This window comes from Talpa occidentalis, unplaced genomic scaffold, assembly GCF_014898055.3.
Source record: "Talpa occidentalis isolate TD23 unplaced genomic scaffold, MPIMG_talOcc4v2.1 talOcc4.14, whole genome shotgun sequence".
Lineage (NCBI taxonomy): Eukaryota > Metazoa > Chordata > Mammalia > Eulipotyphla > Talpidae > Talpa > Talpa occidentalis.
This window is the reverse complement of record NW_023601433.1, coordinates 29,357,238-29,380,184: the sequence shown is the minus strand read 5'-3', so window position 1 is coordinate 29,380,184 and position 22,947 is coordinate 29,357,238. Positions and strand designations below refer to the sequence as shown.

Genomic DNA, 22,947 nt, shown 5'->3' with positions numbered 1-22,947 from the left:
TAATGAGATTTTATGTTGGGAAGTAACATTAATTACCACATTATATCAGAGCAACAGAACAAGTACACGGAACAGTTTACAACTAAGTAAATTTTTTAATTAGAAATGTTTGGTAATATTATGCATCTAATAAAAATAGTACATTAAAATATCCATATAGTATAAGTTTTTTATTTCAAAATGGAACTTAGGGTCATCAGGGCAAACCTAGCACATACTTGGTACCTTGTAATTGCTGGAAAAGGGTGGACGGATAAGGGAATGTATGATGTCTGTGTTTGTAACTTGTGAAACATACTGGAGAGCTCCACCTTAGAAAACAATAACCAACACATTCTGTTAGTTTCTTTACAAATAAATACATTACAAAATCATGCTTAGTGATGGAAAGCTAGATAACTAGGGAATTTTATATGAGTTGATTCGTCAAGGCAAAGAATAGAGGCAGGGAATTGTAAGATGTATGTAAATATAAACATGAGTGTTTTACAGACAGAAAAAAAGACATTATGGCTCAAAGTGATACTATTATGTATTCCCTGAAATAATGTTATCTGTGCTTCAAAATGAAAATGCTCTTCTGAGGGAATGAAGGAGGCAAGATTTACAGCTGGAAGTGATGGCACATAGCATGGAGGTGATGAAGGAGTGTTCAAAGAAGCTTTGGTAGTGGGTTTAGCTAAGATCCTCTCTCCCTCTTTATTCTACCCCAGGGCAGTCTTGAGAATTGGATTGTGAGTGACTTGAGTGCTAATTCTAGCACTTTCTGAGAGGAATAGAAACTGCTTCCTACCGTGTGGTCTGTGGAATATCATGCATCAACATCACCTGGGAACTTGTTACAAATGCAGAATCTCGACCCCATATCAGCCCTACTGAATCAAAATCTGCAGTTAACAATTTCCCCAGGTAATTCACATTAAATCATAGATTAACACTTGTGAAGTTTTGGCAGAGAGGTTATAAAAATGGGCTTTAAACAAGTTAATCTAGATTGAAGTCCCCCTTCCACCTTGGGCAAGCTAATTTTCTGATCCTTTCCCATCATTTGAACTCTGTAGTCATAGGTGCCACATAAATACTATTATGTGAAGTCATTGAGATAGTTAAATGTAAGGTGTTTATTTAGTGCCTGCCTTCAGTACGTATTCAGTAAATCTTAGGTATTTTTATTATTTCCCTTCTGCTGAGCAGGGGAAAAGGAGATAGTTGAGGAAGAAGAGTTCTTACTGTGACCTCTCTCTCCTTTGCAATCCTATACTTAGCATAAATATGCAAATAGATCTGATAACCTTTCTGAGTTTCCTTCTGCCACTTAAAATTTTTTCAGATGGCATTACTGAAGACACATCACTTCTCTGAGCAGCATTTTCTTCCTTAATAGTATAAAATGGTCACACCAATCTATCTCAGGGGCAAAAGTCAAGTTGAGTGGCACATAGCACAGCTTTCGTTCATTGTGAAAATCTTGTTTGTAGACGTTAGCATAAAGATTTCACAACTGGGGAGAATCTCTTAAGATGAGAGGTTAAATAACATAAGATGCTCAATGACATACATGACTTACCATGATACCTGGTTTAATGCTGATATGGCCATTCCCCCTTTCATAAGGAGGAATTCTATTCCCCATTCTCTCGAGTGGGGAGTCTAGTTGTAGATGGGGAAAGAAGAAAGTCATTTCCCTCTCCAAAGACAGTGGACTCTGTACATAGCTCCCAGAAAGTGTATTTTTGAAAAATGATCTAGACTTACAAGGGATACTTAAGCATTTTACTCTTTACCTTATGTTACCATGGAAAACAAGACACATATACTTAAAGAACAAGACAAAATTAGACAAGTAAGCAAAACAGAAAGTTCCTAAGAAGGATCAGAGAAAGGAATGTTTGCATCTCATTGTCAGCAGGACTTTCAACAGAGATTTTATGGTTGGTCTTGAGGGCTGGATAGAATCTTGAGAAGGAACTACAGTCTTCTAGGAGGAAATAGCATAAGAAAAATTAGAATCAGAAAAACTTAAGGCACATGAAGGTAGAGAATCACCTTTGGAAACTGCAGACTGATAGGGTTGGAGAGGAAGAATGGGTTGTAAATGTAGGTAAGAACCAGATTCTGAAGAATTTTGACCATTCAATTACTAATTTATTTTTGATTACTATCATAGATTGTCTTTGAGTTGGAAACAGACGTGATCAGGGATATGTTTCAAAACATTTATCTGGCATTCACTTGTGAGTTGGTTTAAGTCAGAAGTAGGGAGACTAAATCAGGGAAGATATTTTAGTGGCCCAGAGAAAGTTCAAAAGACCTGGACTGGATTTCTAACACTGAGACTGGAAAGAAAAGGACTTTTGGGAACAAAAGCCTTTCCCACAGGTTCAGGTTGACTCATGTTAGCAAGAATATGGAGACTGGAAGAAAATGAAAGTCATTCACCTCATACTGGACATTGCTCTTGCCATGTTCCATCTTTGAAAATCTATTTTTAAAATTAGTATGAGTAGAAGTACAAACATACTAGTTACTTACTCTATTTTTATGCCCCTGTTCAGGGAACGAGAAGAAAGGAAGAATTCTATTCATGTGTCATACTCTGAGACTTATGGTAGTTTGCTAATTATAAGTTCTATTGTCTTGGTCTCAAAAGGCATTCAAGAGCCGAACCAAGTATAGTAAGGGCTCCCAGACCCCAGTGATTACACAGCTGCAAAATTTGTAGCCGAAATGTCAGCCTGCCTTAGTCTTTTTGCAGGCCACAGGACCAAGCAAAGTAAAGTCAAACTGTTTCTTATAAAAATTTGCAAGATCTAACAACAGAGTCCAGGACTGCAACAGAAATTTTACTCTCCTCTTTGACCTCCTGGATTATTGACTGAGCCCTGTTTTTTCCACCTGTTGAATGGGGGATAATCATACTTTCATCTGGGTCTGCCTTTCTAACAAAGGCTTTTTGAACTACTTGGTTTAAGATATTTTCGTAGAGTCCAAAATTAAACACCCTTCGGATGTCCCCGTGCACATTGCGCTAGGCCAGCTTTCTCTCTTGGTGTAGTTCTTGAGTCTGAGGATTAGCTGCTTTCTCACTCCCTGAACTTGGTGCCCAACTGACTTCTCATCTGTAAAGTTAGTTCATTAATCTGCACAATCAGACATCATTTTAGGAAAGTCATAAAATGTCTTTTTTGCATGGAAAGTCTTCCTAAAGACTTCCCAAGTATTAAGAAATGAAATGATGGACTCAATGCCATCCTTTTTTTTTTTTTTGAGATAAAAATAAATACTAAAATGTGCAAAGAGAAAGTACTGGTACATAAAATTTTGATGTCAGGAATATAAGTGATTTTTAAATGCTTTTTATTTTTCTTTTCAAACTCTTCATAATAAACAAATGTTATTTTCATGAGCTTATAAAAACTATTAAATTTTTTCTAACCATAGTAATTATACTTCATTTTCATAGCTACTTTGTTTTGCTTCTAAAAGATATATACTTGGAATGTGTTGATTGTGCAGATCAAAAAGTTATTATTGATGATTGTGCATATCAAAAAGTTATTTTCTTCTTGAGCAGTGATTTTCAAATTTTAGGAAGTCAGATTAGCTTGGGAAGCTGATCAAGATTTATGAAATTTTGGTTTTGAAAATGGAGGTCATTTTAATTTTACATTAAAAAATTCAGTAGCTTTATTAAGGTAAAATTGGTAAACAATACATCACACATATATTGGAAAGTGCACCATTATAAGTTAATGGACTAGACCATAAAAGTTATATGGTATATGGAAAGTTTTGACATAGGTACCTATCAGTGAAAGCATCAGCTCCTTTGAGATAATGAATCCATCCACTACTTCCATATGTCCACCCGTTCTGCTTTTCAATCTCTTCCTGCCTCTCACCCCCACATAAATAATTGCTCATCTGTCTCTGTCACCACAGATTAGTTAGCATTTTCTAAAATCTAGTGTAAATAGAGTCATATAGTATGTATTCTTTTCTGTCTGGCTTCTTTCACTCAGCATAATGAATGGGGGGGGTCATTTTATTTTATTTTTTTAAAGATTTATTTATTTACTTATTTATACAAGCCCTGGATACAGTCAGAAGCACAGGAGGGTGAGAGAATTCACCAGAGCCAGAGCGGGGAGCAGAACATGCAGAAGGACCAAAGTACACTGCTGAGGGGAGCAGCAGGCGCGGCAGGAGAGGTCTGCACGCCATGTGGGGCCCTCGCCAGTGGCTGGGGATTGAACCGGTGCTGCAGAGGCTGCAGGCAGCGGGCAGCTTCGCAGCCCAGCACTCAACTGCTGCACCACCGGGGAGGCTCATGGGGGGTCATTTTTAAAAGAATAAGGGTTCTTTCCAAGAAAGGCTGATAGGTATATTTGTGCAAACATTTATGCATGGTATATTGATATTTATATATACCATTTCAAATTCATTAAAAATCCATTTAATAAATAATAAAAAATATAAAATAATAAAATTAAGTTTGAGACAACCATGTTAAAGTGGAACTTGAAGAGGAATACCTGAAATGTTTCATTGTTCTCTCTATAACTGCCATTATAAAATTATCCAGCTATACAGAAAGGTACTGGGAAAACAGAAACACTACTCTTTAATGCTGTTGCACTCCCTTTGGGATATTCTAGCTAAATTGAGAGATAGAAAGTTACAGCCTTCCACCTGACAATTATTTCCCGTGTAGAGCCTGGAATAACAGAATTAGGTTAATAACATGGACTCAGTAGTTATGGCTCCTGATGATTCAACACCAAAACGTTAGCAGCTGAGACAGACTATTCATCAAGACTGGTACCATAACAGGCATTTGAGAATCTCTTTTCTTCCTCATTTGCCTTTTTGTACTCTAATATTTTTTTCCTCAGTCAGAAATATATTTTAGGTATTAAGTCTCATAATAAAACCCTTTTAACTCCAGTTTGATTCGGTTATTTGAAGTACAGACATATCAAGTCATTGGAGCTAAGAAAATTTCACATTATTAGGTTGTCTTTTAAAATAAAGCAAAATCACATTAAAAATATCATCTGTCTCCACTGCCCTTGGTTGCTTCATGGGCTTCTTTTTGTCCTTTATATAACTATTATATCCATATCCTTCCTTCTGTATTCCTTGGAGAGAAAAGACAAGATTTATCTCTGTACTCAGACAGCTGTGTTATTGCATAATTCCTGAAGAACTGAGAACAATGGAATATATTTTATGGGGGTTATTTTAAGTGGTCTAGTCTATGTCCCTTTGTTCATTTTAATTTGCCAGTCTTAATATGCCCTATTTATTTTTCTCTCAAATAAGGAAAAGTTCTTAGATTAATGGTTAAATGTTTAATAGAGTTGAGACAAACTATTGAGGTCTACTCTTAAACTGAACAAGATATTAAGTCTTTGGATTTCGAACAATGAGGTGAATTTAGGGCTTCACTGTATGACTCACTCTACCATTCTAATATTATTTGTGCTAGATTTACAAATAGTTTTTACTTCTCATACTAACTAGTAGATTGAATAATGGGTATTGTGTTGAAAGGCATCCCAAGGCCTCTCTGGACTGAAACAGAAAAAAATGTCAAGTTTGATTCATGATGTCTAGAAGGGGACAAGAACCCAGACTTATAGCAATAGTGCCAAGGAGTTGCCATGACTAATTTGAGGTAACATTTTTAAGCTGTGCTATAGAATTTAATATTTGTTTATATTTGTCTCTAAGTTTTTTCTGCACTGAGGAAGTTCTAGTTTGTTATAGCTTTTAATTTTGTTTTATTTTATTATAGCCTTTCCTTTTCATTAGGAGCCAAGGTTACTGTGCCTCATGTCCAGCAAGCACTAAGTGCATATGTACACAATAGTTTTCAAGGTATAAATAAGTCCTATTCATAAGTTCTGAAATCATATGGCTGTAGCCATACGATGGAATATTATTCAGCAACAAAAAGAATGAGTTCTCAAAGACATGGAGGAATCTATAAGCTTAGTGTACGTGAAAGAAACCAGTCTGAAAGTTATACACTGTAGTATTTCAACTATGTGGCATTCTAGAAACAGTGAAACTATGGCAAAAATACAAATATCAGTGGTTGCCAGAGTTGAGGGGAAGGAAGAAATGTGTAATGAATAGAGTACAGGAGATTTGTAGGACAGTGAAAATTGCCCATATAAAATTAGCAAAATCCATAGATTGTACAACACAAAGAGTGTACCCTAATGTGAAGTATGAACTTTACTTAATAAAGATGTATTGGTGTTCCTTAATTTCAACAAGTGTACCACACTAATGCAAGATGTAAACAGTAAGGGAAATGGTGTTGGTGGAGGATGGTAAGGATATATAGTCATTTTTTTTTAAATTTCTGTTTACTTTTACAATCCTAAGACTACTCTAAAGAATAAAATCTACTCATTAAAAAGTAGAACAAAAAATGTAAGCATACCATGCATTGTGAGAATAAATATCGTTACAGGAAACTTCTGTTGTAGTTTTAGATAAGTGTCTGCTTTAGGTTTGATTCATATATACATACATATATATATATATAAAATAGTGGATAAGAAGTTTAAAAACTCTTGAAAGCTGCTGCTTTAGAGATTGTTGCAAACACACAATACCTAATTGCCAGCTTCATTATATTATCTTTTAATAAAGATAAGTCTGCCCTGCATTAAGTAGGAACAGTCTTTTATTCACAGAGTAGAGTAGGTATGAAATGTTATTGGAATAGCATGTCTCTTTTCCAAAATGGTTTCTCAAGCAAAGATACTTAGCCATGGAACATGACAAAATTAATACAAAAGGTATAGGTGACAAAATGACTTCATCACAACATTTTTCATTGTTTCTGATTGTGGTAGCTACTTGTTCAGGTTTTGGTAAAATATTGGGAATATCTCAGGTTTTCGTTTTACACAGAAGAGCTGTATTATGGCCTCAAAACAATATTAGGCCTATTTTTAAGGAAATATTTGAAGTAACCCCTGAATTTAAAGACTGTTTGCATGGTTCCCATTACTGTCCCTCAGCCTTGCTGGGGTAAGGTGCTCCATAGATACAAGTGTAGTTTTTGATGGACTCAATTTATTTCAACAAACTTTGGAGGCTACCAAAAAATCCAAATATTGAATTTTGCCTCCAGTTATTGAACTGCTGATCCCATCTAATTTGCACACAGCATACTCACTTTCTCTCCTTGCCTGGCATCCCCGTGAGAGGGAGGTGTGATTGCTTCCCTGTTGCAAATACATGGTGGGTGATCTCATCTAATATCAATGCTGTAGTAGTCAAGGGAATGGAATCAAAAGTGAGAGAAAGAATATACAGTAGTAAATTAATTTCTAGTTTACTGCATAATTTTCTTTTTGTATTTTTAAAGAGGAAAACTAAAGCCCTACCTATTGGATTTCCAAATGAAACAAGTGAGTCTTTTATCTGGAGGAAGAGTTGAGCAATGCCAATTAACTCTTAAATTTTGTACAACGCCAATACAATATATTTATTTTACATTTTGCTAAGTGTAGTCAGTCCTTACCAGCTGAAGACTCATTCAGAATTCCTTTAGAGATTTTTTCCTACAAATACAAATTCTTGGACCCTATGTAATTTTTTTATTTTTTTTTTTACTGCCTACAGTTGTAGGGGGCCCAAAATTTCTCCCTGTGGCCCTAAACCAAAGGCCCTGGGGTTTAAGGTCACCTCCACTGCCAAAGCCCCAGAGCTGCATGCCCTGGAATGACATGGCAGGGGAACAACCACTGCCTACCTCTGCTGCTGGCCACTACAGTGGACCCTATGTAATTTAATCTCTGGAGATGGTACCCAAAAATCTTTCTCTTTAAAGAAATCTCTGGAGAATTTTGATTATTTCACCAGGTTAGGGAACCAATGGGATACAATTTTGGGTGGTAAAGTGAAAGCCATTTAAATATCAAAACATTTCTAAAATATACAATATTTTATACATTTAAATTTTAAATTCATTTTTTTAAGTCATGAGACCAAATTTCACAAATGTGATTCTCAAATTACACTGAGTTCCTTCTTCTCCCCCATGAAGAATTAAGAGCTACCAAAACTCTAATGTAGTTTTCATTTTAAAAATACTTTTATGAAATCAGAAAACAATGGATGACTAGTCACTTAACTAAGAATCCTCTTTGATGTAAATATTTAGACTCCTTTCTTTCCAAGCATAAAGCACTATCTTCATGGAAGTCATCCTCTTCCATCCAGCTCTAGAAGCTCATGTACATAGCCTGGAAAGGAAAATAGCTTTTATTTCATGTTTGATTTATCCCAGATTCAACAGTATCAAAAGAATTTTTTGAATTCCTGCTGTGTGTGGCCCAGTTCTTTCTGCTCCACAATCAAAGTTACAGGCACACTGGTCTTGTTTCCATAGAACTAATGGACTTACTCTCTATATCCAAAATATCTTCCAAATGTTCATTATTCTGTGAAATGGAGGCAACAATTATCCTTGTCCCTTTGGACCTGTAGAGTTCAGAAAGTTTATTTTCTTCTTCCATTCTCTTTGGAATGTCTCCCCAGGAAATCCTGGGATACACATTTGTTGAATATAAAATTTAAAATTTCATTTGCTTAGCAACAACCTAAGTGCCCCAAAACAGATGAGTGGAACAAGATGTAGTATATATACACAGTGGGATACTACTCAGCAATCAAAAAGATAAATTCATGCCATTTGTGGCAACAGGGATGGAGCTGAAAGAGATTATTCTAATTGAGATAAACCAGGAGGAGAAAGATAAATACCAGATAGTGTCATTTATATGTGGAATATAGAGAAACCAAACAAAGGGTCAGTCAATGACGAATGTATTACCAACCCTTGAAAACTGACCTGTAGCTTTCAGAGGAGGGAGCGGGCAGAAGAAGGGTAAAAATTGGGATGGGGGGAGAGGACACATGGACCATGGGGGAGGACTTTAGGTGTTTTGGGGGTGGGCAGGCACAATGACCACACCTGAAGGGGGAAATCCTATACTGTCAAAACACTAGCGAGGATATGAAATAGTGGTACTGTTAGGGGGAAAGGATGCCCTGAGCAAACTCCGTATAGACTTTGTGGACTCCATCCCACTCCCTCAAGACACTGGGAACTCAAATCCCATGCTCCCCAAAGGGAGGTTGCAAGGACCTAAGGGCAGAGTTACGCAGCCATTTTCTTGGGCTTGTGTTTATAACTAGCCATGTAAGTGGGTCTCACTCTCTTGGCTCCCACTCTTGGCTCATGATCATGGCTAGGCAGCACCTGGTCTTGGCGGGACATTTTTTTCCCTCTTTTTCTCCCTGAGTTGTTCATTTCCTCATTTTCCCTTCCCTTGTAAATAAACCTTTTGTTAACCTTTTGTGTGTTCCTGCAGTTTAAGTCCCCTTTAGGCACGCAGGTGAGGACCCACAGTTAGGCAACCCGTTTTATACTGGGATTGCCCTGTAACAGTACTTCAGGAGCCTCTCTGGTGGCACAAGGGGTTGAGTGCAGCACTGTGAAGCTGTCCGCAGCCTCTGCAGTGAGAGTTCGATCCCCCAGCTGGCCAGGGAGCTACCCACATGATGCAGCAGACCTCTCCTGCCTCGCCTGTTGCTCCCCTCAGCAGTGTATTTCAGTCTGCCTGCCTGTTCTTTTCCCTGCTGTCTCTGGTGAATCCTCTCAGCTCTGTCTCTGGTGAATCTTCTCACCTCCTGTAACTCTAGCCTGTACCCCAATAATTCTATACATAAATAAATAAATCTTTTTTTTAAAATGGTGGTACTTCAATAACAATAAATCTTTAAAAAATTAAATAAAGAAATCTTAGTTTTAAAGAAAAAAAATTAAATGTTTCTTGACCTCACTCAGTCTCCTTTTACTCACTCAAAAGACTTGCGTGTCTTCCTGCACTTCTGGCCACATCTCCTCCAGTTAGCAAATGTTGTCCTGCTTCCCCGTCATTCCAGATCCCTCAGCTTCATCCACCCTTCCCAACTATCCTGCTCGTCTTTATGTCTCTGTCATTTGGCTTCTACTTCTTAATTACCCTGAAGCATTCATCTTAAAGGTTATCAGTGAGCCCTTCTCTTTCTTAACCTAAACTATTTTTTCTACTTGAAAGCATCTTTGAATATGAGGCAGTTGCTATCTATTTTGTGAGTCTCAGCAAAAATTTCTCAGAATCCTTGTGCTCTCCACTTTGTCTTGTTGGTTCCTGGGTTTTGGCTGAATGCTTCTTTCCAACTCCTGCCCACTGAAATAGATATTCCCTGAATCTGCCTCTCCTGTTTTACATTCTTTTCTTCCTATTCCACATCTATTCTCAAATCACTCTAAAAATGGTTGTGCAGGTAGGACATCTTTACATTATGATCATTAAACCATCTCTCCAGGGATTAATTTCTCTGTTACAATTGTTTATGCTACTGATTGAGCAACATAACACACTAGGCTCAGCATTTCTAAAAAACAGATCTATTTCCCAAACCCCTGAAATTCACACATATGCACCCATACAACACACACACACACATCGCGCACTCATTTCCTTTCCCTAATTATCTTAAATGCCTGTAATTTATCTTAAAGGAATTATTTTTTTTTTAATAGGTGGAATAAACTATCTCGGGGCATCTTTTTCACATCTTCCCTCTCTGTTCTGGAAGTAGCTTTTTTTTTTAATAATAAATTTTATTTTTACATTCCCCATACAATTGCAACCCCCCCATTCTGATCCCAATCCCTCCCCTCCCGCCCCCCACCCCCTCAAATGTGTCTCTGGTTCATAGTTTTTTGTTGATTTTGATTTTCACTTTCTTATAGTTATTCATTTTCCTGGTCCCTTATTTAAGTTTTCTAGATTCCTGCTATGAGTGAGACCATCCGGTATTTTTCTTTTTCTTTTTGGCTTATTTCGCTGAGCATGATCCCTTCCAGCGCCATCCATGTTGCTGCAAATTGCATGTGTATCTTAAAGGAATTATTATTCTGGTTCCTTTGCTTTGTAAAAATAAGTGACGAATCTTCTGTATCCGGCTGAGAAGTTGCTGTATTGGTCTCGCCCTGTGGAGAGCAATGCTGTGGACTAGGAATGCCTGAGGCATTTCCCTACCTGAGCCAGTGTTGTGGCTGAACTGGCCCTCATGGGTCTTATCATGATTACAAGATGCACCTCAGTCACCACCATCAGGGAACTTGATCAAGATTTAGTATCACAAGTCCTGGGGGGGCATGCCAGAGCCACCCTGGGAGGTATCCAGTAGAGAACAGCCACCTGAGGCTTTGGCTTCATTGGGGATGAGGGTGTGTTGCCTAAAGTTTCACACATTTGCTGTTTATTTGAGAATTTAAAGCCTATGAGCAGGAATTAGGGTGCAAGAAGGAAAGCGGGATCATTTTAAAACAGTGATCTCGATTACCCAGGGCTTCCTAAAAAAGGAGCTTCGTGGGTGGGAGTGGCCAGATTTCTTACCTAGTTGTTTTATTCACAGCTGTGACATACGGCTGGTAATGTGTTTATTTGAGGCAGATGTTTTTGAAAATGGATGCATTGGCTGTCCAAAACTTGGTGTCAGGCATTATACTGCAGAAGTCTAGTTAAATATTTTCTCTGTGATGTTCTTTGGCACCTGAAACCCAGACTCCACCTCTACTCAACACTGTTGCTTGAGCCTAGACTCACTGCCATCTCCATCACGACGTTAACTTTTCTCACGATTCTCTCTATAACATGCGATCTCAGAATCACTCACCTTTTTTCTTTTTTTTTTTAAAGGTTTATTTATTTATTTATACAAGCACTGGGTACAGTCAGAAGTGCGGGAGGGTGAGAGAATTCACCAGAGCCAGAGCAGGGAGCAGAACAGGCAGAAGGACCGAAGCACACTGCTGAGGGGAGCAGCGGGTGGCAGGAGAGGTCTGCGCGCCATGTGGGACCCTCCTCCGGTGGCCGGGGAGCAGCCAGGGATTGAACTGGCACTGCAGAGGCTGTGGGAAGCTTCACAACCCAGCGCTCAACCGCTGCGCCACCGGGGAGGCCCTCACTCACCTTTTTCAATGTGAATTTAAACAGTAGAAATTTAGAGCTCCATGAAGAAACTGCAGCCCAAAGGCAGACATCACTTTCTCAAAGCATCTTTCCATTCTCCTTTGCACCAATTCTGCTCTCTGATGCCATGTCTGCTCTGGGCCTCCAGGTGCTTCCTGTACTTCTCCTAGCGTACCTTTCCTGAGGTCCAGTGACTGCCTGTCAACCTGTCCCACTCCACAGGCATAGATCAGCTTTCTCTGTATTCCCATGCCTGGTGAAAACCAAACTAGCCTTCCCGTGCTCTTGTAGCTTTATAACTTTGTGACAAACTCTGTTCTTTCTCACACAACTGAAAGCAATATGTGGTAAGTGTTGTGGGTTGGACTGTTTTGAAATTTGGCAAAGTGTACAGATTCTAAGTGCCTCATTTTACTAGGAGTGCACCACTACTAGGAAATGTTCTTTGTTCAGAACTCAAGGTCAGAACACTCAAAACATTTCAGTGACTCTGCATTGCTCTCAGGGTAAAATACAAATTCTGAAGACTTGCATCGAAGCTTTCCTCAGTCTGACACCCACCTGGCCTCCCCTGAGACTGCTGAGTGTAAGCAAGTGCTCAGTGTCTAATTCTCCCTTGACCCACAGTAGATCATCTTGATTCCTGATTCTCAGCCCTTGTTTATGTTGTTCCCCATCCCTGAAGCATTCCCAACTCTTTTATGAATTGTTCTCATATTTTAAGATTTAGCTTATCTCCCACAAAACATTTGCTATTTGTCAATTTATCCTTTATGAATCTATGCCTTTCCCACAACACTGTAGCACTCACTGTCAGTAATATTGAGCACCTAAAAACTGAACATAAACTCCCCAAAGGCAAGGAAGATGGCTTATACTTCTCCAAATTATACAAAGTCGCTAGTGAATCATGCTCCCTGCCTGAATTCCTTTGAATAACTTTGAAATGATTATTCATAATTGGGTTAGGGGAGAGACAGGTGTAATAAGTCTCTCTTCTTGGAACTGGAATTTTTCTGACCCGTGTTCCACCATCAGACTCGTTTTCCTCATACTTCTTTAAACTCATTCCTAAACTGAAATGGTCTACAAGATGATGTAGTTAAAATTTAAGGGGCCTTGCCTCCCTGGTGGCTCAAGGGGTTGAGACACAACCTATGAAGCTGTCTGCAGCCACTGCAGCACGAGTCCGATCCCCAGCTAGGGAGTCACGCACATGGTACAGCAGACCTCTCCTGTCTCGCCCACTGCTCCCCTCAGCAGTGTATTTCAGTTAGTCTGCCTGTTCTGTTCCCCACTCTGTCTCTGGTGAATCCTCTCATCCCCCCACCCCATATCACTGGCCTGTACCCCAGTTCTTGTATGCATAAATCAATCTTTAAAAAAAAATTTAAGAGGCCCTTGTCTAAGAGAATTAGAACTCTTCCGTAATAGGGTCTTGTGTTGCCTCTGTACAACTTGTATTGTTGACATTCTGATGCCTAGTTTTGTTCTAGTTTAACATTAAAAACAATTCCCGGTTCATCCATAATGTGTTGGTTTCTGGAGAACAGAATTATAATTTATCACATCAGAGTGTGATTGCGGAAGCTTATGTTCTTTGTTGATAATTAGTACATGTTTTTTGTCCACTCTTGCTCATTAGAAAAACAGTTTGGGGACTTATTTACAGAAAGAACGGGTAGTTCTAGACATAATAGGATCGGGGGTGAATGCCATATTCCATTTTCTATGATGCCAAGAAATTGAAAGGGACATTAATTTCTCTAAAGGGCATCCCTGCCTACATAGTTGAACACTGCCTTCTAAATCATTAATCAATTTCTACTCTGACTGACTTCATCCTGAGCTTCACTCTCACCAGAAAACCTAGGAAGCCCTGACAGCATGGAGCCAGTTCACACACTGGGTTAGTCAGCAGTGGGCCTGGCACTTTCAGACCCAAACCCCACTCAAGGGACTGCGAGCCTGGAGTGAACTTTCCCTCAAGTTAGCAAGAGTGTGAATGCCTTACAAGGGAAAGGTAGGAAAAAATAAAGTTCAATTTCCTTTCCCTTTTCAACCTTTTATACCGTCTCTTGTGCTCATTGTGTTGAATTGATTTCTCTCTTCTGTTTGTTTCAATCAGCTTGTTAAGCAGTCTTGTTAATCAACTTCACACAGCAACGTGGTGTTTCTCCACAGTCTTGTTTCATTCCTTCCTAAAAGGGGCTGTCTCCTGCAGGCCAAGCCTACTGAAATGCATTATTGTATAATATAAAGAACCAGACTCAGAGATTTAGCTCATTTTTCCTCAGGTAATTCAGGTTTTGACTTATACTTGTTGCACAAGGTGCTTCTCAGACAAGAGCGCCTGTTGACTAGGAGAGAAAAGGAGAAAGCGACATCATAGAAAATGTAGGAAACACTTTTCACACAATCAGAATGAGAATGTGGAGAGGAGGGATTAAAGTCCTCCTTTAATAATGTTAACTTTGATCCCACCCAAAAAAAAATAATAATAATGATAATGTTAATTAATATACTGAGGATGATATTTTAATTCAAGAAATGCAACCCACTGATGTTTAAAACATTTTAAATTAAAAATTGCATATTCAAAAGTAGACAGAATAGTTTAATAAGACCCTCTACTCACCGCCTGGCTTCATTAGCACAAGGCCAGCTTGCTTCTTCTGTGTGGCTGGACTATGTTAAAACAAATGCAAGGTGTGAATATTATCTGATACCTAAATTGGTATTGTAATATTAAAAATGACTTAGAAATAACTAGATTTTTAAGAGTTCAACTCTCAGAAAGGAAGAAGCAGCTAGGTAAGGTTTATTTTCATGAACTATATTGGTAGAATGCATGTATGTTAGCAGGCAGACTGAGGGACACCCCGGGTTCCCCCAAACTTCCATATGCTAGAGGGATTCTGCCATTGACCACATAAAGACAGCGCATACTCTTTGTGTGTAAGATCTTTAATAAAATGATTGTGCATAGAGAGGGAAGACGAGAAGGGGTATAGTTTCCCAAGGAAATACCCAAAGTTACCCATCCCCTCATGGGTAAATGCCCAGCCAAGCACGGTTGGTCCAAAGAGGGCTACTGAGGCCCAAAAGCTTGCCACAAGTCTAAGGCACTTTCTGGTGGGGACTTATAGGAAAGGAACAAAGAGGGCTTGGCAAGTCTGGGATGAAAGGAACAAAATTAAATTCCAAATCAAGATAAAGGCTGCCATTGTCAGCCTCCCCAAATATCTCACACCCCATGTGTTTCTTCCAAGTGTTTTTACATGTAAATGAAAGTTAAAGTGGCTTGACTTCCTTGGTGACACTAGTATAGTTTGCGATTTTAATATTAGCCATTCAAATGTGTGTGTTATGGAATCTCATAGTGGATTTTTTTTAAGATTTATTTTTATTTATGCAAGCATGCAAGAACTGGGGTATAGGCAAGGGATGTGGGGGGGAGAGGGGGAGTGAGAGGATTCACCAGAGATGGAGTGGGGAGCAGAATAGGCAGATCTACTGAAATACACTGCTGGGGGAAGCAGTGGGTGAGACAGGAAAGTTCTGCTGCACCATGTGGGTCAGCTCCCTGCCTGGGGATTAACTCATGCTGCAGTGGCTGACAATAGCTTGATAGTACTGTCTCTTAAACCCCTGCACCACCAGGGAGGCCCCTCACAGTGGTTCTAACTATAATTTTTCTAATAACTAATGTTGAGCATCTTCATAGGATTATTGGCATCCTCACACTCTGATCACCACTTGCTCAACTTAGTGAATCAACCAAGCTTCCCTTCCTCTGCTCATTTTCCAGAACTATCTTGCAAAGAAAAAGACAAGATATATCTTTCTTTTCCCTTATTGGTTCCTCTTCTGCAGTCACCCCATTCAATTAGTGGTCCAATTACTGAAAATAGTTATTTCCTTTCTTTTGTATAGGTTTCATGTTTTTGTTTTTGTTTTTTTGAGAGGGGGTGATGTGACAAGGATAAAAGTAATATCCATCCTGTTACTCTATCATGGATAGAGTAAGTGAAAATCCAGGTTAGTTTTTGAAAAAGAATTTTCTAGACATTTTTCTTTTTAGTTTATCAAGGTCCAAGCTAAAAAAAAAAAAAAAAAAAAAAAAAAAAAAAAAAAAAAAAAAAAACTTATATTGTGTGGTTTAAAAAAAAAAAAAAACCCTTCAGTTTATTACATGTGGGCTCACTTTCTGAGAGTCAGGGAATATAACACCAAGAAAGAAAATTAAGACAAAACAAGAATGACAGTGGAAAGGGAAGGAAGGAGAAGAAGCAGGACAAGCAGTGCAACCTGGGACCCCCAATGTTCTTTCTTGAAATTGTAGCCCAGAGAATGAGAGTTATGTTAGTGAAAAATGAGGGATATGCCCAGATAGGAAGCTATTTCTTATAAAGGCCTTTACCAACATCGTAGTGGACTTAGCAGTTCTGCCCAGTCAGTCCGAGGGAAGTCTTGGCTTTTAGATTCCGGTATGACCCAAGATAATGAAGCACTTGTGCAGACATTGAGGTGCTATCAGATGGGTAAAGATTCCAAACCAAGGGCTACAGTACTCCTAGGCTGAGTGTGCATCACAGACAGACCCCAGAAAAGGGTTACATTTTGAGCAGGAAAGCAAGATGAGGTGGAGTTAAACAGAGATGTCTATCCAGCCTTATCAGGTCAAGGAGAAGCACATGGGTTGCATACTAGTGATAAACTCCACCCTAATATCAGCAGGACTGTCAGCATCCAGATAGATAAGGAGCCCTAAGCCTCTCCCCTCCTGGCCGCCCCCGCCAGCAGAGAAAATAAACAAAATCATGTCTGGAGCCCCAGACTCTTTCTTCTGTTCCTAGATAATGGGATGGAGGGAATGTGAGAAGGTGAAATGGTACAAAGTGGAAAAGACCTTGATCATACATTCATTTAAAATCACATGCAATAGCAGTTGTGTCAATAAATCTTATTACTGTCATCTTATTTTTTCATGAACTGTTATAAGAAATTGATTTTCCTCATTCTGTTAATAGATACACATTTTATCCTAGCATGATACTAAGTGTATTTCCTTCCTCCACTTCAAATAGTTAATAATCTAATAAAATAATATTGTAAATTCTGGAAACCGTTTAACCACGGAAACACATACTCCAAATATGTCATATTTATGGGCCTGTACTTTTATTCAGTGGAGACATTAAATAACTACAATTTTAAATTGTGTTGTGAGAATGGGATTAAGAATTTTGTTAAATGCATTCCTAATTACTCTACCTCAGCACAACTGTTTTCTTTTTTCTGGTAACCAGACTAATGTTTCTTCACATATATATTTTGTAACTACTTACAATCAGAACATACAATTTTATATACTGCTTTCTTTAGAATTCTTCCTATTGTAACTGTATGTATTATTGTACTGACTACTTATAATTAGAACATGTAATTTTATATACCACTTTCTATATCACTCTCCCTGTTGCAACTTATTTATCACTGTAATAACAACTATGGAACTAATATACCAATATTTTCTTAGTCCCCCCACCCTGTTGGATTAACCAAGAGCTTCTACTATGTGCTATTGTGGCTAATGTTCAATGACCATTTCCCTAAGTATAGCTTTTTTAATTTTGAATTATATCCTTGGACTAATTCATGAGTAGGATTACTAGGCCCAAAAATATGAATCTATTTAAAGGACTTTTCATATAGCCATGGGTCAGACTGATGAGTCAACAAGGTGGACACCTTTATAATAGGTCCAGAAATATATGAATTTATCGGTTATTTTCCCAGTAATCTCATCTGCATTTATAGTTTTTTATTTGTAATTAGAGATTACAATCTGTGCCATTTTTTTAATTTGGATTTCTTTGTCATTAATTTTTTTATTAATTTACGTCGTGCTTCTTATTTGAGAATTAGTGTGGCTAACTTGAGAATTCACTTGAATATCGGATAAGCATAGATTCGTATCCCAACTCAGGCTATTTCTTGTATATTAAGTGAATTAACCTTTAAAAATAAATCTTCATTTAAAAACTACTAACAATGATATCAACTTCACAAGGTTGCTGAAATAACTGCATGAATTAATGCCTATTGGGTTCATGACACACAGGAAATTATTACTTCTTCCCTCTGTCTCTGCCTCCCTCACCTCATCTAAATACCTTCGCACCTCCAACTTCCTGTATAAATTATCCATTGGAGTTTACTTGACCCAAAGTTTCAAAGAACCAGCTTTCTGTAGAGTTTACATTCATCAAGGTCAAATGTCAAAGTTCGTAGAAAACCGATCTCTACCCTGTCATCAAGTGCTGAATTGTGTAACAAATCGCTGAGATCAGATCAGCTGAGCCCTGTGACTATCTAGGTGTTCATTCAAACTAATGCAAAATATACTCAAAATAATTATTTTCCCATTGATTACTCATGTTAGAATTCTGTGTATAGTCCACATTTTCTTTAAAATGCTTTAGCTAAGTTTCCTTTTGCTAGATTTCTCAGAGGTATTTTGATTTATTTGTTTGCCTCTTTGTTTTGGTTTCCAGTGATACTTAAACCTTCAATCTTTCAAATCCTACCCAAGAACAAATTTAGTTCTATGGTAACAAATGTAGTTTGTCAACCAATCAATTGTAAGACAAGATAATTGCCAGAATTGGCACATCTGGATGATACTGCCATTTGAATTTGCTCTGTCTTAAATCTAGTGTCTGTTTTCTAGGCATTATTGCTCATCTGTTGCCTGGAATTGGTTCTGTCTTGAGGGCCTTTGCATCTGGGGCTGCCTTTCTAAGCAATCACTCTTTATTAAGGCCAAAAGAATTCCTGATCTGTTATAAGGTATCCAAAATCCTGTAACAAGCATACAGTGTCACAATTAGAAAAGTAGGAAATATAAATGTCTATCCTCTTTCATGAAGGCCAGGCAATTTGGGGGGCTACCAAAAGATTTTCCAGTCTCTAACCTTCATCGTGAGAAATGAACTGAGTAAGACACACTCTAAGCAGTTTCACTTCAGGAATTTAAAAGAGAAAAGGAGAGAGAAGGGAGGGAGGGGGAAAAAATCCTCTCAATCCTTCCAGTCTCAGCAACTGTATTTCTCACCCTCTGGAGAATGCTATGGCTGCTTTAGACTTTTTATTTCTTACATAAGCCTTTCCTTTATGTCTCATAGTCAAGGTTATTTCATTTTATATTTCTAAACCTGCTTTTATCCCCATCTCCATGTCTGCTCTCCCAATATTCATGTTACAAATGAGCCTGGACTCCTTTTCTATCTGAATAGACGCAACAATTCTAACTTCTTTCTTACTTACATCAAAGCCCTTTATCCACTGACTGCACCATCAAAATTATTAAAGCACTGGCAAAATTTACCAGGTCTGAGAGAGGTGCCTGTGTAACAGTTAAGTCTGCAGAAGGAATAGGAGGGTCACAGCTGGACTGACATGCAATAAGCAGTTTTTCCAGTTTTGCTGGACAGTATATAGCACCTAGCCATGTCTGCACTACAGCAACACAAAGTCGTTATTAAAAATATCAGGACACTCAAGATGAAAACTGGTGGACTTCATCACCTCCTGGTCAACCCCCTGCTTGTCTTCCTGAAACTGAAGACAGAAAAGGTGCTCGGGAAACAGTGCCCCTGGGCCAGCACCTGCTCGGCAGCACCCATGGCCACACACTCCCCTGAAACAGGATGGTCAGTGAAACGGCCGGCCACACCACTTTCAGCTTTGTGCCACTCACATTTGCTCATGAGGCCTGGCATCACACCTCGCCTGCTGGCAGAGGGAAGCTAGGACTTGTCTGCAACAAGTCCTCAACCTCAGTTGCCCCTAACAGACATTAGAGGTCAGGGAACACTCTCCTAACTGGCAGAGAGACTGCGAGGCCAGAACGAGGACATGGGTGTACAGATTTTGGAAAAAGCTTTCAAGTTCTATACGATGATGGGTTGTGTGGGCCAGAAGAGGGGGTTTCTGTTTGTACAGTTAGGTTGATTTATGGTGATTGTAATCTCTAAAAGGCTGTTCTGTCATTTGATTTGTGTATGTTCTACTCTCACATTCTTATAGGCCCATTCAGGCAGCTTTTCAGAACATTCCATTCTCCCTCACAGTTTCCTAGATTTGAACAAGCTCTCTGCATATCCTCCCTCTCCACCCTAGCCCTTTGTCTGTCACTCTCCACAGCATTCAAGACTCAGCTTAAAAACCCTCTGCCTGGGGACACCACCATTGCACCCGGACAGGCAATTACTTAGTTCTCGGCACCCTGTAATAGAATGATCTGGATTTGTTTTTGCTGAGGGCAGGACCAAGTCTGCTCATGTTTTTAACCCAATACCTGTTTCAGGCAGTGGGCTCAGTCAGTAAATATTGACCAAAATTATGAGTATTGAATGCCAAATACGTGTTGCTATGAAATAGCAAATTCTCTTAGTAAGGTGAGTGATTCTTTGCTTGTTTGCCCTAAAACTTGGGAAGGAAGCTCAACACAGACCTTTCTATATACAACATAAATATGAGTCATGCATGTATCAAGTGGGGGTGCTTATAAAATACTCCCAATTATTAGAAGTTTCTGCCTAAGAACATTTGACTATATGAAGAACTGTATCAGTGTGAAGTATTTTATACTTACTCGTTTCCCCTGTAATTGCCATGGGTCACTCACTTAGCAGGATGCTAACAGGTGTTATACAATAGAAGGGTTTCTTTTTAAGGGTTTCTTGATGACGTACATGTGGAAAATGGATCAAACTCCAGTCAAGAAATCAGTCACTAAATTATCATCTCATAATTTAGTATCCCAGGCATTCTATTTAGTCTTCTACCTTGTTTTTAGATTTATTTACCCCTTCTTTATTTGTTTGATTTTCAGCTTTCTTGGTGACATGGCATCTGGCTTCTTTCCAGAAGAGAAGTTTAGCACACAGTTCAGTCCTTGATATTGGATTGCTTTGAGGATCCTACCTGGAATAGGTATGTAAACCTTCAAGATATGCTTCCGCATGTTTTAGGATAATCACTGTGGAGGTGCTTCTATCCTTGTCACTGTTGTTGTTTTACTGAGAATAGAATTTGTTCTGAGGAGCAAAATTCATGTGTCAGAAGTGATCTTTGTCTTCTCTACTTAGAAGTATGTGTGTATAGTATGACCTATGAGACTCCCGAAAAGGCCTTCATTTTCTTTGTAATGTAATGTGATAAATACAAATTAAGAATACATTCAGTCTAGCAGAAAGGAGAAAATTCTGTGCTCATATAGAAAATAATAAGGTTATTTGCAATTCTATGGAAATCAAGAATATGAAATATGATTTACCCCCGGAAATAACTGTAGTTCAGAATTCTAACAAAAGCATGTAAACATTTTCCCCCCAAATCAGTCCAGGTTTAGACAAAACTGAGTACTAAATTATGGACTTAAATGACTAGGTATGTGAATCAATGACTGATCCTTTGATCGCTAAGTTTTTGTGACAATTACTCCCTTGGTATATCATGACATAAAAACCAAAAATAGAGTAACTTGACAGCTTTTGGCTTAGTGAATTCTCTTAAAAGGAATATTCTGAAATTAGATTCTCATAAGATGTGAACCTTGTAGCTCCTGATTCAATCCAATTCAGACTACTGAGATGAGTTTGTGTGTGTGTGTGTGTGTGTGTGTGTGTAATTTTATCCCTAAAATAACTTATGAGAGTAATTGCTTTTTTGTGTTCAACTCTTTGAATACTATTAGGAATAAGGCATATGTGTTGAAAGGCTGGTACATATTTATAAAGGTGGCCCATCTATATAATTTATATTTTTAAAAGATAAATTCTAGATTCCTGCTATGAGTGAGACCATCCGGTATTTTTCTTTTTCTTTTTGGCTTATTTCGCTGAGCATGGAATCTAGAAAACTTAAATAAGGGACCAGAAAATTAATATAAGAAAGTGAAAATCAAAATCAACAAAAAACTATGAACCAGAGACACTTTTGGGGGGGTGGGGGGCGGGAGGGGAGGGATTGGAGTCAGAATGGGGCGTTTGCAATTGTATGGGGTAATATAAAAATAAAATTTATTATTTAAATTAAAAAAAACAGTAAAAAAAAAAAAAAGATAAATTCTATAAAAACTTTCTGGCACTAACTGTACTCCCCCAAAAATTGTTCTCAAAGCACATATGAGTAGTATAGACTTGAGACTTAATCAGGTATGAGAACTAACTTTAGTGCTTAACTCCAACCTCAGGTAAAAATTATTGTGCTTCCTTAAAAAAGAGTGTTATCACTTAATTTGGAAGGAAGAAGGGAATGGAGAAAGGCAGAAAGAGGGAGAGGGAAAGAGGAAAAAAATAAATTCACAATTGCAGTGCACCCAATATACTGGGTCACCTTTATGCCTAAACATATCAAGTAATTAATAGATGTGTTTCCAAGAGTCTCCAAAGAATTCCATCACTACATTCTGTGAGAGTCAGAAATCCTAATTGGAGTTTAACCTTCCTGACTTAAGGCAGAAGTTGCAACTAGTCACTAACTGTTAGATCTGTCTTGTATGACTTATTCTGTAGCTTTTTTGGCTTACACAAAATTGTTATGCTGTGTTTTTAAAAAATTAGCAAATAAAAAAATCAGTGAAAATCACGTAAAAATCTAGGTTCTCAGTCTTCTATTTATACCACAAATATTAAACTAAAGACACATCTCAGTGCTGTTCTGGGCTTGATTCCAGACCACTGTAATAAAATGAATATTGCAATGAAAGGTGTCACCTGAATTTTGGGGTTTCCCAATGTATATAAAAAATATGTTTACATTATGCTGTAGTCTATTAAGTATGCAAATAGCATTATGTGAGAAATATATACTTACC

At 38.2% G+C, this 22,947-nt stretch overlaps 1 protein-coding gene across 7 annotated transcripts in view; it reads left to right on the top strand.

Annotated features, from left to right (window-relative positions):
* CHRM3 (cholinergic receptor muscarinic 3) overlaps window positions 1-22,947 on the top strand; it is a 520,419-nt gene that overhangs the window by 248,102 nt on the left and 249,370 nt on the right. For all 7 annotated transcript variants that reach the window (XM_054694894.1, XM_054694892.1, XM_054694890.1 and 4 more), the window contains one exon: window positions 20,962-21,062. The gene's annotated coding sequence lies outside the window, so the exon portion shown is untranslated. The remainder of the gene's footprint in view (window positions 1-20,961; window positions 21,063-22,947) is intronic.